Source organism: Lissotriton helveticus, chromosome 4_1 (assembly GCF_964261635.1).
Source record: "Lissotriton helveticus chromosome 4_1, aLisHel1.1, whole genome shotgun sequence".
In the NCBI taxonomy this organism is placed as follows: Eukaryota; Metazoa; Chordata; class Amphibia; order Caudata; family Salamandridae; genus Lissotriton; species Lissotriton helveticus.
In genome coordinates, this window is record NC_136063.1 from 1,550,033,146 (window position 1) to 1,550,050,189 (window position 17,044).

At 44.7% G+C, this 17,044-nt stretch overlaps 1 protein-coding gene across 3 annotated transcripts in view; it reads left to right on the forward strand.

Annotated features, from left to right (window-relative positions):
* ADCY1 (adenylate cyclase 1) overlaps positions 1-17,044 on the forward strand; it is a 1,411,272-nt gene that overhangs the window by 37,552 nt on the left and 1,356,676 nt on the right. The window lies entirely within an intron of this gene.

Here is a 17,044-nt window from a genome sequence, read left to right on the forward strand (position 1 = left end):
AAACAACCTATTATCTGCGATAAATTGATATTTCATGATATCTTAGCAGGCACGCGATCTTAGTGCCAATATCAAAATTATTTAGCTGTAATAATATGTGGGTCTCCGCTTTGTTTGGACTTAAAATATAGGCACACTTGTGTGCTAATTTCTCTTAACAGTTGGAGCGGAGGGGTTATTTTGTTGTTTTGTTGATGGGTGTTAGTGTGCAGTATCGCATGTTCACAGTGGTTTCAAAAAACATATCAATCATGATTCATCAAAATGAATAAAGTAAATACATGCTCTCTATGCAGTTATTGTGAAAAAAACATCTACATCACTACTATTCAGATATTACATATAAATCGCTAAATACTTGAAATATCAGTACAAGAAATCCTGATTAAACGTGTATTCCACTGTTGTGCACTTTTATAAACAGTGTTATTACATTGCATCCATTGTAATGAACATTACCAGTTGGAAATACCATCACTATGTGCATATTGTGCATTACTTTAAGTGTTTGAGTTAGATGTAAAAGTAATGCTAGTATCAATTCATGAATCCTATAAGTAGCAAGCCAGATCATATTTGCCATTGATTATGGGCACCACCTGTGAGAACCAGTTCGGTTTTGCCTGGGTTTAATTTAAGTGATTGTGGTCCATCCATTGACGGATGAAATATTCATGGTGGATTGAAAGTCAGATATTGACTGGGGAGAGTTGTCAATTGTGAACATGAGTTGGAGGTTATCAGCATAGTTGAAAGTGACCACTCTTCTTTCCTGCAAGGCTCTGATCAGTGGGAGAAGGTAGAGGTTGAACAGGTGCAGGGAGAGTGAGGAGACCTGTGGGACCCCGCATGTGGTTTTGGGTTTGGAGGCTGTGAACTGACCAATACGGACTGCCTGAGTGCGGGTTTTCAGGAAGGAGTTGATCCATTTAAGGGCTGGGCCCTGGATGTCTGCCTCACAGACACGGTCTGCCAGTATATTATGGTCGACCGTGTCAAATGCGGCAGAGAGATCTAACAGCACCAGGGCCTAAGGGGTTTCTCTCTCCGCCTTTTCTCGTAAGGAGTCCAGTACTGCCAGTATCACTGTTTCAGTGGAGTGGGCTGGATGAAAACCCGCTTGGCGTGGGTCAAGTAATTCAGTCTGTTCCATGAAATTGGACATGCATTTTGCAGCATGGCCTTCTAATAACTTGGCCAGATAAGGGAGCAAGGAAATTGGGCAGTAGCTTGCCAGCGTCTGAGGATCGGCACTTGATTTCATTAAGAGGGGGACCACTATAACCTCCTTGAAGGCATTAGGGACACAGCCCTGGGACAGGGAGTTGTTAAGGAGGGCTTGGACAGGGTCCGGGGAGGCGGTGATGGCTGCTGTTAATACATAAGGGGGGGCAGTGGTCCAGAGAGGAGCCAGATCTGACCTTTGCCAGTAGGTCACACAAGATCTCTGTGTCCAGGGAGTGGGGATTCCTGGGCATGGGAGGGACAGTTAGTAGAGACGGAGGGGATGCTGACTTTGATGGCGACAATTTTATCAATGAAGACATTTTTCAGAGAGTTGCAAAGGGCCTGTGATGGTGTGGGTTCGCTTAGTACTCTCTCTGGGTTTGACAGTTTGTCTACAATTGCCTTTTTATATTCTATAGCCAAGTTCTTTGCCCAACTAGGTTATATAAAATGTATAAGAGCAGGGAGTCCATGCCTAATTAAAGTTGTTTGAGAGAGTAGTCATATTGTCTCTAGGCCAGGGTGCATTACAAATGAAGACCTGTGTACCGTTGCCCTTTGTTTTCTTAAATGTCTTATTGATTTGTAGCAAGAACAAAGAGAAAACGTAGTGCTTTTCCTATTCTAATATTTTGAGAACCGTTCTGCAGTAACCAGTTGAGACTGCTCTATTACACCATATAAATAATATCTTATTTCACAAGGTATGAAGATTATTATGCTTCATGTAATCCAAACCACTAATAAATATGACACAATTGAACACTACAAATACACAGTGTTGCATTCAGACTCATTTATAAACAACCTATCATTTTATGGGATAAAGTAATGAATCAACCACATACATAAATGACATAAAAACGTCATAAATATAGCTACTAACTAGTCAAATAACATTTATATAGCCACAAGTAAACTCCAAAAGAAGTATACTGCTATAAAAATAAGTGACACCGCAGTGCTTGTGTGGCATAAATACCTGAGAATGGCAAAAGAACAACGTATGCTACAGACGCAAATAATAGTATGTGCGAAAAAATGCAAAACACACAGTTGTCATAGAGTTAATCAAGGTAAAGGCATGCTTACATATAAAAGTCAAAGACCCCTCTAAATAACTATTGCAACATGTGGTGAGGTAAATAAATAACATTCATACTCATGAGCTGCACCAATTCAAAAGTGTTCAGAAACTTACCAAGGTAAGGATGGAGGAAGCAGCGCACATGTAAACTATTGTGCTGTAATTAATCTGCCAGACCGTCTACTCAGACAAAATGAGAAACTGATAGGGGCAGATTTACAAAGATTTGACGCAATGCAACAGAATGAAGCACAGCAAGACAACTTGCTGCGTTGCATCAAATGGAGAGAGTGGGAATGCTTTATTTATATTAAGATATGGTGTGTTACTGCTCTTCCTTTGCTCTTGTGCAATGAGTGCAGCCTGGCACCAAAGCAGCCACCCTTGAATTATGGTGCATTGGTGTCTCTGTATATTGAAAAAAAGGTACCCCTATAGATACTTCAAGGTCCAAGAGTCAGGGGGAAAGGAACGCAAAATCACACATGAGTACTTTTGTCAGACCTAAGCCATTTTACTAGTGGCCTGCAAAGGGTTCAACAGGACTGTTCCACAATGATCAGTCTTTCCATACAAAGTTGAACAAATGATAATACATTTTACTGATAATTTTTTTTCGTTTTGTTCATATTCATCATTTAGTATTTTTTATGATTTGTTCTTTTTATAAATTCTTAATTTGTAAACATCTAGACATTTCTATTTCGAGATCTCAATGTGCAAAAATACAAAGAAATTAATAATAAACATTTCATTTTTAACATGTGAAAGATGTATTATTTACAAATAAAATACATGGAAAGACATATGTTTACATTCTCTTGATTCGTACCTGTACCCCAATTGAAACAAATACTACCTCAAATCAGCCAATCTGACCAAACAAACCAGATTCTCACAAACAAAGCAATCACACACAAAAGAAATAAGCGGGAAAGAGAGTCTCTGTTCATGTGCATGATATACGCCGATGACGATCAAGTGGACTGAATGAATCAAAGTGTATTCCACCTTAGTGTTACCTTTGAGGGGTTTCCAATAATCTGGTCAACGTGCATTTCGGTGGATGTACATGACCATCCCCTTTCTCAGGACCACTCTTTCTATATATTTTCAGGTGAGTGTTGGGGGAGTCCTCCTTGGATAGATCATAAAGATTGTTGATTAAATGCGGAAATAAGTGGACTGCCTTGTATATGCCATTTTTATAATTTGATATATTAGGATTGGATTTAATTCTTAGGTGCAAGTATCATGCATTTGCTCAAACCTCCTATCCAGGGAGTGCTTTTCCTCATGTTGGTAGGTTGGATGTTTTCTTTAGATTACATCTATTTCTATAGAGTGTTTCCCAAAGGGAGGGAAAGAATAAAAGAAACAGATAGAAAAGGATGAAAAGAGGCATAACCCTGGAGACCGGTGACTATAGGTGCTATCATATGCACCATGCCTTTCAAGTAAAGAGAAAGGATGAAAAGAGCAAGTGAAATAAAGGAGGAAAAAGAGAGTATGAAGCTACCATCTGTCACCTTATGCATCATACCCGGGAGTTTCAGGTCCCCACTGTTACAGGCCTATTAGCATGACTGGTAGAATGCATGGGTGTCTCTGTTACAGTCAGGATTCTTTTTTGCAGGAAAGGACACCTTCATGCACAAAAACAATCCTCAGAGACATGTTCCTCTTTTATGGGTGCTGCAGAGTGGAGCACAAAAGGAAAAAGAAAATAACAGTAAGAGATAAAGATATTTCTCCTCATTTCATCTCTGTTGGGAAGGCATACTTTTTTGACACATTCCCATGTTTACCTGTCTTAGTAAATTTGGGAATGTGCCAAAATCCATTTGTGGATGTGTGGGAACACCTTCCCAACAAGGAGCTGCCTTGCGTTACTCTAGAATTTCTAAGCCACACAGAGCCACACAAGGTGGATTTGTTAGGCTTAGTTTATCTCACAGAAGCCCTTGCTTTGCCTTGTGCCACCTTGCATGATGCAATGGCAATGCACAGGCTTTGTAAATCTCGGCCATAGTGTATTGCTTCAGAAGATTGATAAGCAAGTGAATCTGGCCAACAAGTGGTTAAAGAATCTCACCTCAGCTGGAGCTGATATAAATCTCTGTCTTAGGAGATGAATGCCACACGCAGAGGTAGTCTAAAATGGGTGTTCTACTGAATACAGACTTCAACAATATAATGGAGAAAGAATACAGAGGACAGTATATCGAGGAACAAAATATCAAAAGGTAAGTGCATACTGAGAAGTATAAATATACATTTCCTAACTCCACATCTATGTACTTTGACCGTAGGTACATATCAGTGGAGTTAGGTATAGAAAATCTAGACCACTTACTTGATGATACTTTTTTCAATATTTTATCTTTGTTATTCTATCCCCTATTGCAAGTGCAGGCTGCACACCATCTAGAATGAAAGAACTCCAAGACAGCAGCCGGACCGACATGCATGTCAAATTAGAGGAACTAAAAAAATGACTTTTTTTTACTGCAAACAAATCCCCAATCAACAACGCAATTTCATATACTATGAACATAATGATACTCACAATGCTCCTTTCAGACAATAGTGGGAAAATTCATATTTATAAAGAAAGACTATTCAGAGAAAAATAAAAAACAACCACAAAATTACATTGGAAAATCCCACATAATGTTATTCAAAAATCTACAAAAATGTCAACAATTTCATCAGGCTTAATTAACAACAGTGGAATACATTTCTATACCTCTGCAAGATCTAGACAATGCCTGACAAATATCCCCATTAATTATATTATTTCCGTCATAGTAGTGCGGATTGGAATGTATCTATCTAATTGCTTTCACCGGACAGTAAACAGATCACCTCGTCATTTGTTGGCCACCACCTGCCCAATGGCCCACCAACTTATATTATCAGATGATAATTTCACTTCTCTGCAAAGCTCCACCAATAGTAACTCCAAAGGCTTCCATGTACTGTACTGTAGAATCCATGATTTCACTTTTTGTGTTGTTTGTTGAATGTATACATTGCTACAACGGCACCACAAAGCAGACATTTAATTTTGAGAATTGCAGTAAGCATGTTGTTTCAGAGGTATGTTGTCGTGGTCATGGTCAAATAATTTTGACTCCAAAGGCAACCTACCAGCACTGCACTTTCTACATGTAAACTGCTCTATTACAGTGGATAAATCCCAATGGGCTGTAATGGTTGATGCATTTCCATCAGGCAGCATTAATTTGATCACAATAACATGAATGTTGGTACCCCTTCTGAAAGCAAACATAGACTTTTGAGAAGATTCACACTCATTATTCAGTAGATGCCATACTGTACCTCACATATGCTTTAGTAAAGCGGGCAAAGGGTTGGGTTGGCAAATTAGTTTTGAAATAGAGCCACAAAGTGAAAAAATTGTTTGCCTAGGTGGGTATGCAACTGTTTATGGATATTCGGTAAGATGTGGATGATGGGGATCTTGGAATCATTTTATTTAAAAAAGTATGCTCATTCTTACTCAAGAAACCCAACGCATCCATCATCCGTAGGTTTAGCACTAGGAGAATGAAGGACAGTTGTGGGATCACACCACAGTTTGATATAGTGCCCACTGTCTGATAGCTGTCTAATGATTTTCAGATGATGAATATTTGTATTCCGCACCACTCTGCCCCCATAATTATCAGCTGGTTTGATGACAATGTTATGATTGTTGTGTAGAGTCCGTAGGGACACATGTTCAGCTTTAGATATGATATAAATCATGTATTTTCTTTGAATGATTAGTGATTCAATGCCTCTAGCTACCACTTTTTAAAAGGCTGCTAGTTCTTCCGGTAATGCTTGTGCTGATGGGTTAATTAAAGGTGGATAGATGATGAAGCTTAGTGGCATTCGAGGTACCATGACATTCTCTATAGTCAATCAATCAATCAGGGGAATTATAAGTGCGGTACTCACCCTGAGGGTCTCAAGGCAGCTCCAGTTAGTCAAAGAGCCAGGTCTTAAGCATCTTCCTGAAGATGTGCAGGGTGGGAGCGCCTGAAGTTGATCAGTATCTCGTTCCAGGTTATGGCAGCAAGGTAGGAGAAGGTTCTTCCCCCCGTTCTTGCTCTGCGGATGCGTGATAGTTAGGCAAGGGCAAGGTCAGCAGATCAGAGGTTCCTCTTGGGTGTGTGGAAGCAGATTCTGGTATTGGGGTCCAGTGTTGTGGAGGCATTTGTAGGCATGGGTGAGTATCTTGAAGGTTACTCTTTTCTCAACGGGTAGCCAGTGGAGGATGTGCAGATGCTGGGTGATGTGTTTGTGTCGAGGGATGCTGAGGGCGAGCCTGGATGCAGTGTTCTTCTACGGTCTGGAGTTTGCAGAGTGGAGACTTGTTGGTCCCGCCGTAGAGGGCGTTTCCGGAGTCCACTGCTGGTTATGAGTGCGTGGGTGACAGTCTTCCTTGATTTGGGGAGATCAATTTAAAGGTCTCTCGGAGGATGCAGAGGGTGTTGAAGCAGGTGGAGATGACAGTGTTAACTTGTCAGATCATGGAGAGGGAGGAGTTGAGTATGATGCTGATGTTTCAGGGGTGGTCCGCGGGGGGCAGCCGAGTGCAGTGGGCCAGCTAGGAGTTGTCCCATGTAGAGGGTGAGGGTCTGAGGACAAGGACCCCTGTCTTCTCCGAGTTGAGCTTCAGGCAGCTGTTGCACATCCAGCATGCGACGTCTTTCATTCCTTCCTGGAAGTGGAGTCTGGTGGTAATGGGGTCCTTGGTGAGTTAAGAGGATGAGCTTGGTGTCGTCGGCATCGGATACTATGCTGAGTCCTTGCTGTTTGACGATGGCGGCGAGGGGGGGCCATGTAGATGTTGAAGAGCGTGGGCCTGGGAGACGATCCTTGGGGTGAAACTAATACATGAATCTAATTTTGCAGAATTATTTGTGTAGTCCACTTTCATATTGAAGTAATTCGATCTTTCTGTAGCACAATGGCACATTCCAATTTAGATCTAGACTTTTCCTTTTGTGAGAATTCAGCTAATAAAAGAATCTCATATTCTCTCCAGTTATGCCCAGTAGTCGGTTATCCATATAAAAATTAAGAGTGTTTTATATGTTTGTGCTTTTTTGACCGTTCAAGGTCATAGAGGGTCAACAGATTCCTATCCATATCAAATGGTTCTAACTTCTGCTGAAGTGTAAATTTCCTCAGACCCCCTGTTATGTCTTATATCCATGAATAAATATTAAAATGTCACAAAAAGCAATAAAGATGTAAATAGAAATTGAAGTTGGTATCACTTTGAGCTCCGAATTGATTTTATAGAAATGGATAGGTGAGAAAGTGGAAATTGATTCTTCTTATGGTATAAAAAAAGGGCAAATGCACTTAACTTTTCTATCAATACTTTCTTTAAGATCTTCTTAATTTTGTGCTGACAAAAGGTTGATGGTGTCTAACTGTTACAGTTGGATAATTTACATTGGAATAAAGCACACATTCACAGGCTTACGATACTAATTAAAGGTACCATGTGGTAATCTACGTGGAGCACACATGTTTCTGAGACGGTCTGTGAAACCGTATATTCCTTCTCCATCCCCATTACCACTGAAATACCATGTTTCTAACTGCACAAAATATTTTGCTTACACATATCACAGTGATGCAGAAAGTACAGGAAAAGAGGCACCACAAGCAGCAGAAGGTAGCACACAATACATGAATATGCCAAACTTTCAAGAGACTTTTAGATAAGTTACTATTTTATACTATGATAAAGTGGAGTTTTAGTTCAGGAGGATGTTAATCCACCCAAAGTAATAAGCTCACTATTCTTGTTAGGTCCAAGAAAGGTTTAAGTAATTTAAACCTGAGCTCAACCCCGATAGCTATGGCACACAGCAGACAGGCTTAACTTAATATTAATAAAGCATTTAGAAATAGAAAAACAGTTACAAAGTCAAAAATATAACACAATAAAAAACTCACTCAAATTTATAGTAACAAAGAATAATTTAATAAACAGAATTACACCACAAAAGAGAAAGATCTGACAAGGGGAACTGGAGCTCTGGGAAGGAAAGCACTAAAAAACATTGTATGGGCCAGATTGGTGCCCCTCCCTAGTAAAGAATTAAATCCCGGGTGGAGATCTCTAGAACATAGAATCAGATGCAGAATCTGTGATTTTAAATTTGAATCTTTGCTACACTTGATTTGTTGTTGCCCCGGTATGTTGCAGTCCCGTAGGATCCTTTTAAAACAAATATGGCTCTGCAACGGGGTACGGACAGTGAAAGAAGCAACTTCGGTTCTCTTTTCCTGTATTACACCACAGGACTTGGCCAGATTTGGGAGATACATGGCCGAGTTGCGTCTTAGGCTTATGGAATAAGAGGGGCCAGGCATCATAAAAGGCAACTTGGTCTGTTAAACAAGTATTCTCCAACAAGGCTGAACCAACAACGAACTGACAACCATTTGCAGATTTTTCTTTTTTTTAAATGTATATAATATATCTTCTTACTCAGTATTTACACGGTTGTAAGTAAACCCATTGTTTTTTTTTTATTTTACAAGAATGTCTTTTTTTTTAAACAATTGTTTCAATTTGCTTTTAAAATTGCATTTAAGTTATATTGTAGATGGTTTTAAGTAACTGTGCAATATAAAATAAAATAAATATGAAATACGAACTGGAGATATGATTTTCTAAGCTTTTAAATAAAAGGGGAGCTAAAAAATGTTAAGCGCCAACCTCAGTCATATATTTGCACTTGATATTGACCTAGGTGTGATTTAAAGCGAGCCACAATGAAGTGCAGGGCGGATACAAATACCAGCTTCCTCAACTATGGAAGTAATAGCTTCTGGCTCAGTCTCTGAAAAGGAAGTTAAAATCTTCAGCGGATGAAGGCAGCAGGCCATCTGTCAAGATCCTGCTGAAGCTGTTGACTTTGGCAGGAAAGCTCAGAGCAGGAGAAATTCAACATTCTCGACCATGCAAATTAATTCACCCATCAGATACCTTTGGCGCTTCCGTCCTGTGAAGATTTCCATGTTTCAATGCAGACACTTTTCTTGAGCTCAGATTCTGCCAGCTGGGCAAGACTGCATGTTGTAGCCATACAGGGCTCCATGAGGCTATATACCCTTCTGCGACATCTGCGACATCCTGCCGAAACAGATATGCTGCTGCAGAACACCTCTGAGTGAGAGCAACCAGCATCTTTGGCCCAGTGGTAACTCAACTTTGCCAGATTGACTTGGCAGGTTTGCCCTGGTCCTCTGGAGGCCCCTGAAGCTGAAACGTTTTTACTTCCCAGGTTTTCAGGATGTTAGAAGAAGTGCACCTTGACAGCCAAAGGCTCCACGACCGCAGGAACAGCTCTTGGTGGTCAAGACTCACTTCAGCAGAAGCCACCAGCAGGGCCTATGCTGGTCCTGTTCAAACTGGTTATCTAATATACATTAGGGCCATATATATTGACTAGAGGGACCGGGGAGCCAAAAAGAGTGCCCTGGAATATTACATATCAACCATATTCAGCCACTAGAGATTGTTTTTCTGTGAAGGGCACTCTTTTTTTTCAAGATCATGACCATTCTGGAGTATGAGGAATAGGATGATGCTAATTTATAAGTCACTAAGTATGGGCAAAATTTGCAAATTCGCGGTCCGCAAATTCGTGGAAAATTGCAAAAAAAATCCGCAAGTTCGTGAATTTTTGTGCCATTTGCACAAATATGTGACCACGTGTGCCTGTAACTTTGCTAGCGCACGAAAAGGCACAGAGGTCCCTTGAGTGAGCTGGCCATTATAGTGGGGACGGGCGGGAGACGTTTCATACCGCTAGTGTGTGGTGGATGGGGCCAAACGGGCGGAGCTTTTATGCGAGTTCACATGCATCTTGTTTATAAAGGGTCAACGACCGAGCAGAGCAGCAGATGAGGAGAAAGCAGCCTCCTGGTCACAGGAGCTACACGGGGATGGCGCTCGGGAAACTCATGGATGCAAAAATACGTTTGGCACAGGACCCCAGAATCCTTTAGATGTCCAAGATAGCTCTGCTGCGCGTGTTGGTACAAAGCCATTCTGATCCTGCTCAGTGGGTTCAGGCGCATGCAGCTGCTGCTGCTGGATAATGTCCCATCTCATACTAAACTGCCCCGTGCAGGCATATGCTGGCGCTGGGCCGTAGGGTGCAGTGACATGCGGGTGCTCCACGCCTGGTACATGCGCATACCGGTGCCAGGGGGACACATGTTTATTGGTGCTGTGTAGCAAGTTATGACTTTACATTTTGACTGCACCAGACTATGGTACCACCTGCACGGATCAGGAGCATCCAGGCACCAGACTTCATGGTGCAAGCGCATAATGGTGCTGTGCGGTATGGGTATATATGTACTGGGGGCAGGGGGACACTTAGCACAATGTGTGCTCACACCCAGAGGGCTCCCAGGCAATTGAGCATGAATGATTTTCACACTGAGAGGGCTCCGGGGCAGTTCAGCAGCACGGGGGCTCACACCCACTGGCAGTTCAGTAGCTCGTGGTCTCACAACCCCTGGGCAGCTCAGCAGCCCAGGGGCTCACACCCACAGGGCTCCCGGGCAGTTTAGCAGTGCCACCCTCTGGTTCATCACTGCCACCCTCTGGTTCATCACTGCCACCCTCTGATTCACGGCTGCCACCCTCTGGTTGATCACAGCCATCCTCTGGTTCATCACAGCACCCTCTGGTTCACCACTGCCACCCTCTGGTTCATCACAGCACCCTCTGGTTCACCACTGCCACCCTCTGGTTCATCACTGCCACCCTCTGGTTCATCACTGTCACCCTCTGGTTCATCACTGCCACCCTCTGGTTCATCACTGCCACCCTCTGGTTCACCACTGCCACCCTCTGATTCATCACTGCCACCCTCTGGTTCATCTCCGCCACCCTCTGGTTCACAACTGCCACCCTCTGGTTCATCACAGTCACCCTCTGTTTCATCACTGCCACCCTCTGGTTCACCACTGCCACCCTCTGGTTCATCACTGTCCCCATCTGGTTCATCACTGCCACCCTCTGGTTCATCACAGCACCCTCTGGTTCACCACTGCCACCCTCTGGTTCATAACTGCCACCCTCTGGTTCATCACAGCACCCTCTGGTTCACCACAGCACCCTCTGGTTCACCATTGCCACCCTCTGGTTCATCACTGCCACCCTCTGGTTCATCACTGTCACCCTCTGGTTCATCACTGCCACCCTCTGTTTCATCACTGCCACCCTCTGGTTCACCACTGCCACCCTCTGGTTCATCACTGTCCCCATCTGGTTCATCACTGCCACCCTCTGGTTCATCACAGCACCCTCTGGTTCACCACTGCCACCCTCTGGTTCATAACTGCCACCCTCTGGTTCATCACAGCACCCTCTGGTTCACCACTGCCACCCTCTGGTGCACCACTGCCACCCTCTGGTTCATCACAGCACCCTCTGGTTCACACCTGCACCTTCTGGTGCATCACAGCACCCTCTGGTTCACCACTGCCACCCTCTGGTTCATCACAGCTCCCTCTGGTTCATCACTGCCACCCTCTGGTTCATCACAGCACCCTCTGGTTCACCATTGCCACCCTCTGGTTCATCACTGCCACCCTCTGGTTCATCACTGTCACCCTCTGGTTCATCACTGCCACCCTCTGTTTCATCACTGCCACCCTCTGGTTCACCACTGCCACCCTCTGGTTCATCACTGTCCCCATCTGGTTCATCACTGCCACCCTCTGGTTCATCACAGCACCCTCTGGTTCACCACTGCCACCCTCTGGTTCATAACTGCCACCCTCTGGTTCATCACAGCACCCTCTGGTTCACCACTGCCACCCTCTGGTGCACCACTGCCACCCTCTGGTTCATCACAGCACCCTCTGGTTCACACCTACACCTTCTGGTGCATCACAGCACCCTCTGGTTCACCACTGCCACCCTCTGGTTCATCACAGCTCCCTCTGGTTCATCACTGCCACCCTCTGGTTCATCACAGCACCCTCTGGTTCACCATTGCCACCCTCTGGTTCATCACTGCCACCCTCTGGTTCATCACTGTCACCCTCTGGTTCATCACTGCCACCCTCTGGTTCACCACTGCCACCCTCTGATTCATCACCGCCACCCTCTGGTTCACAACTGCCACCCTCTGGTTCATCACAGTCACCCTCTGTTTCATCACTGCCACCCTCTGGTTCACCACTGCCACCCTCTGGTTCATCACTGTCCCCATCTGGTTCATCACTGCCACCCTCTGGTTCATCACAGCACCCTCTGGTTCACCACTGCCACCCTCTGGTTCATAACTGCCACCCTCTGCTTCATCACAGCACCCTCTGGTTCACCACTGCCACCCTCTGGTGCACCACTGCCACCCTCTGGTTCATCACAGCACCCTCTGGTTCACACCTGCACCTTCTGGTTCATCACAGCACCCTCTGGTTCACCACTGTAGATTATGGGGAGAAAGCACACCTGCCCAGCATCAACCGGGGGCTTGTTAATGTGTTACAGAATTTGAGCTTCAAGTCCGGCACCTGCTTCCTTATCTGTAAGTGCTTCCTGCTGTGGTTTAATTTTTGTGACAGCCTGGAGCATTGTGCCATACATGTAACTATTCTCTGACCCTGCTTCGAGGGTCAGAGCAGGGTCAGAGAATAGTTGCAAGTAGGCAACAACTCTGGAGGCGCCGCTCAGGAAGCACTTACAGGGTTACAGCAGGTGCCCAAGTTGAAGTTAATTTCTTTGTATCCAAAATGGTTACAAAGAAATTAGCTTCATCTTGGGCACCTGCTGTAACCCTGTAAGTGCTTCATGAACTTCAGTTTTTGAAAATCCGTCCCGAACGCGATTTCGCGGATTTTTCTGCAATTTCGCGAGATTCGCGGAACGCGAAATTGCAGAAAATCCGCAAATTCCGCGAACGGAACGGATTTTACGCCCATGCTTGTAAGTCACCCATCGGGACCCAAAAGCTGACTCTGTGTGTCGCATGATGCGTGTTTCTTATAAAAATCCAAGCTGCATAGAGTGTCTGTCGAGATAGCAAAGGACTTGATGGGTTTTGCAAGGCTTATTAAGCCCTGTAACATTCCAAGTCAGGAAGGCTACCTGGCCCATTGTCCGATCCATTGGATAATTACTTGGGCCTATTGTACGTTGAAAATTTGGGTGCAGTGTGTACCATGTACAAGCTCAGTACAACAGTTCTGTGTAGTTGCTTCAACTATTAACAAACAAACCTCCCCTCACACACTTCAGCATTCCAGCCATGCCAAAGAGAGTCCCGCAATCAAAGAAAAGAGGAATTATACTCATAAACAGAACTATAAAGATCAGTTTATTTAACATGCTTTCCACACATCAGCAGTGTATGGCGTGTTCCCTCAGTGAGGTCGCTAGAGTCCAAGCATTCCTATAGTTAACCGGAGGCAGCCAGGATGAATAGAAGATTATGATACCAGAGTGGTAAGACAGGGTGGGGCACAGGGAGGCTAGGAACCCTGCAAGCCCGGCTCCATCACCATACCACCTGTGGATCTGATGTGTGTTAAAGCAGAGAGCCATTTCAGAAATGTGAAAGCAATCGCCATCTTCTGTAGAGTCTTCTATAGACTGATGTCACAGTTTCTGGGTAATGGTCTTGAGATATTCTTTGGCTTCAAGTGGAGTCCCAATTTTTTTTGGCGTACCCTGGAAATCGAGGTGTAGGAGCACTTGGTAAAGCATAGAAGACTACATTTCTGCTTTCTGAAACTGCTTCTTTATAGGCAAGGGCAGCTTGTACCACTACTGCAAAATCAGGAAAGAAGGTGAGATGGTTGTCCTGGTAGGGGCTGTTCCCCCATTTTCCGCACTAGCCTGAGCACTATGTGTTGGTAGTTTAACAATTTTGCTATTATTGGCCTCTGTGAGCCCCTGGGGTGGGCACACCATGAGTGAACAATGTGTTCTCCACCATCAATAATTGTGACAAGTTGTCACAATCAAAACGAGTTGTTAAGAGTGTTTCTACATAAGTCTGTATTTTCCCAGTTTTAAAGGCTACCGGGACACTCGTGATGCTCAAGTTGTTCCTGCTTGAGCGCACTTCTAAGGGCCCGATTAATTAGGTACTAGGACCGACCGACCTCCTGTCAGTGGTCCCAACCCAGCAATTAGGATGTGACCGAACAGACTGTTTGTTCGCACTCCTATTCTTTACGATGGGAGCATGCACTCCGTCGGAATTCATGCTCTCACTGTAAAGAGAAGAGGTGCAGTTCATCAGTGCACCCTGTGGCAGGCACCTAAAGATGCCTGCCACAGGGTTCAGGGTTCAACAGGGGGACACGGCTGCCATCCATAGGCCTTGCACCCATGGGGGCTCTGCTGAGGAACCCTAAAGTCAACTTCCAACAGCCTTTCGATGTCGGAAAAGCCGGCACAGAAAAACTGTCGGAATCCAACATTGTAATCCCTCGGGGGGAAAGAGACACCCTTGGGATTACAGGAAGCTTTTTGTATGGCAGACGGGCCCTCCGAGCCCGTCAGAAGCCATTCAGAAATCCAGTTTGGATTAATTTCTGACTGACTCCATCCAAATGGGTCGGGCAGAAGTGAATCCAAACTCCTGATTATGATGCCATAGGAACGGCTTTGACTAAGGGTCGGAGCCACTTCCTATGGCATCGTAATTGGTCCCTAAGTCTTCATTTTCAGCCTGTATGACTGCAGGAACATTCTCCATATTCAGGCACTTGGTGCTCACGAACTGCAGATTATCCTCCTTGGTGGAGATGAACTGCTCCACTGTCATAATGTACGACGTCTGCTTGTCGAGCTTTGTGGACATGTGATCAAGACACAAGTTCATCTAGTCCATTTTGCCATCTAAAGATTTGAGGCTTTGTTGAATGGCCACCAGTGTTGCTTCCAGGGCTGTTGGTACCTGCAGTTCTGACTCGTGTTCCTGGTCTGATATTGGCTCCAGCAGTGGCCTGGTAGAGCGCTTGGTTGCGAACGTCAGGTGCATTTGCATGAGTTCAACCTTTCCTTTAGTGCAGACACCTACTCACCAGGTGTCTCTGCAATGACAGTTTCTGATCAGATGTTGTAATCAAAAAGAGAGAGGAGAGCTAGAGATGCTAGTCCGTTTCCCCAGTTTATATGTTAGCAATCAATGAGAACTAGCTCTGGTTTAAATTGTTTGTATGTCTGCGGGTGGAGGAAAACCATTAGGTTTTATGAAGGCCCTCACCCACCAACCTAGTTGGTGGCATGCTTCATCATCGGGCCCCACCCGAGGTACCGAGTGTACCTCAGGTGTGCTTTGACGCCAGATTACTGCGGAGCGGGTTTTTTGGTTCCTGAGGGTGCTGTGAGTGTGGTCTGAGTGAGGTTTAAAAAACTGTCCTGGGTGTCCCAAAGACTGTTTTAATGGTGCGCCCCAGGCAGTCAATAAAAACAAAGGCTTTCGGATGTGCACGGTAGGCTTATGGCCTCCGACGTCCTGTGCGGTCAAGTAGTCTCAGCCAGGCCGTTTCTTCTATTGGCTTTCGTCAGGACTTTATATGTGTAGGGTGTTACAGGGGTTTGTATAAGTTTGTCAGTGCCCTGTGTGTAAAGCACTCGCTACGGTGCTTATATGTGCAAGAGGTGTTTACTCTCGAGTTGTACCTGTGGGGGTAAAAAAGGACAGACATACCATTTAAGTCAAGGCTCCTTGTAGCGGGCTAAAAGCATTCAGTGAGGCCACGCTGGGTGCCTAGTGGTGACCACAGACAAGGTGATAGTGTTGGCGTCAGTGGCGGGCAGTGAAAGTGTGGCCGGTCTCACAATATGCGTAATTATATGTGAAATTAGGCCTAAGTACCGTAACCGGAGTTGACGTAAACAGTGGTGAAGGAATAAAAAACATTAAAATGGAGTTGCTTACACCTGATTTTAGTGAACAACTCAGCATGGAGCTTAGCCGGGGGCCAGGACCATGTGCACTCTAAATTGAGGGAAGAAAAGGAAAAAGGCTGTTGGGGGGAGGGGGGTAGTCTGGACCCAACAAGATAACGGTAAAAGGATGTACACACAGACACAGCCTAGGGCAGCATGAATGGTGGCTGTACCGTTAACAAAGTCGACTTCAGGTACTAACTGCACGATGTCGCTGGGCCCGCAGTGAACCTGTTGTCTGGGCAGAGGCTCCGTGAGAAGTGAGCTTCAGTGTAGAGAGCGCTTAAATACCAGTAGAAAGCGCCAGGTGTTGCTTGTTAGCTGTGTCAGGTGTTCCGGCCTGGGCACGTGTAACGGGGTGTGTTCAGCTTCCTGTTGTCTCAAGGAGATGTCTGTAGTAGAGGAAATAGAGGAAAGACTTGCATGCAGGTGTATATTCAGCTTCCTGTTGTCTCGAGGAGATGCCTGTAGTAGAGGAAATAGAAGAAAGACTCGCATGCAGGTGTATGTAGCGCTCTCTCTATTTATTTTCATGGCGCAGTTGAATGTCTAGATTGCTTACATGCGCGTGCAAATGTGCGGTCTACTAGAAGAGTGCTAATCCATATAGGGGAGTCGCGCTCCATCTGTGCACTATAATGGAGTGGCACCCTCTCTATTTGTGTATGAAGCGGCAACTAGGCTGGGCCAAGGTGGTAATGTACGCTAATGTGCAGTGATGTTTCTGCATATTGGCTCTGCCATGAGTGGAGGTGATG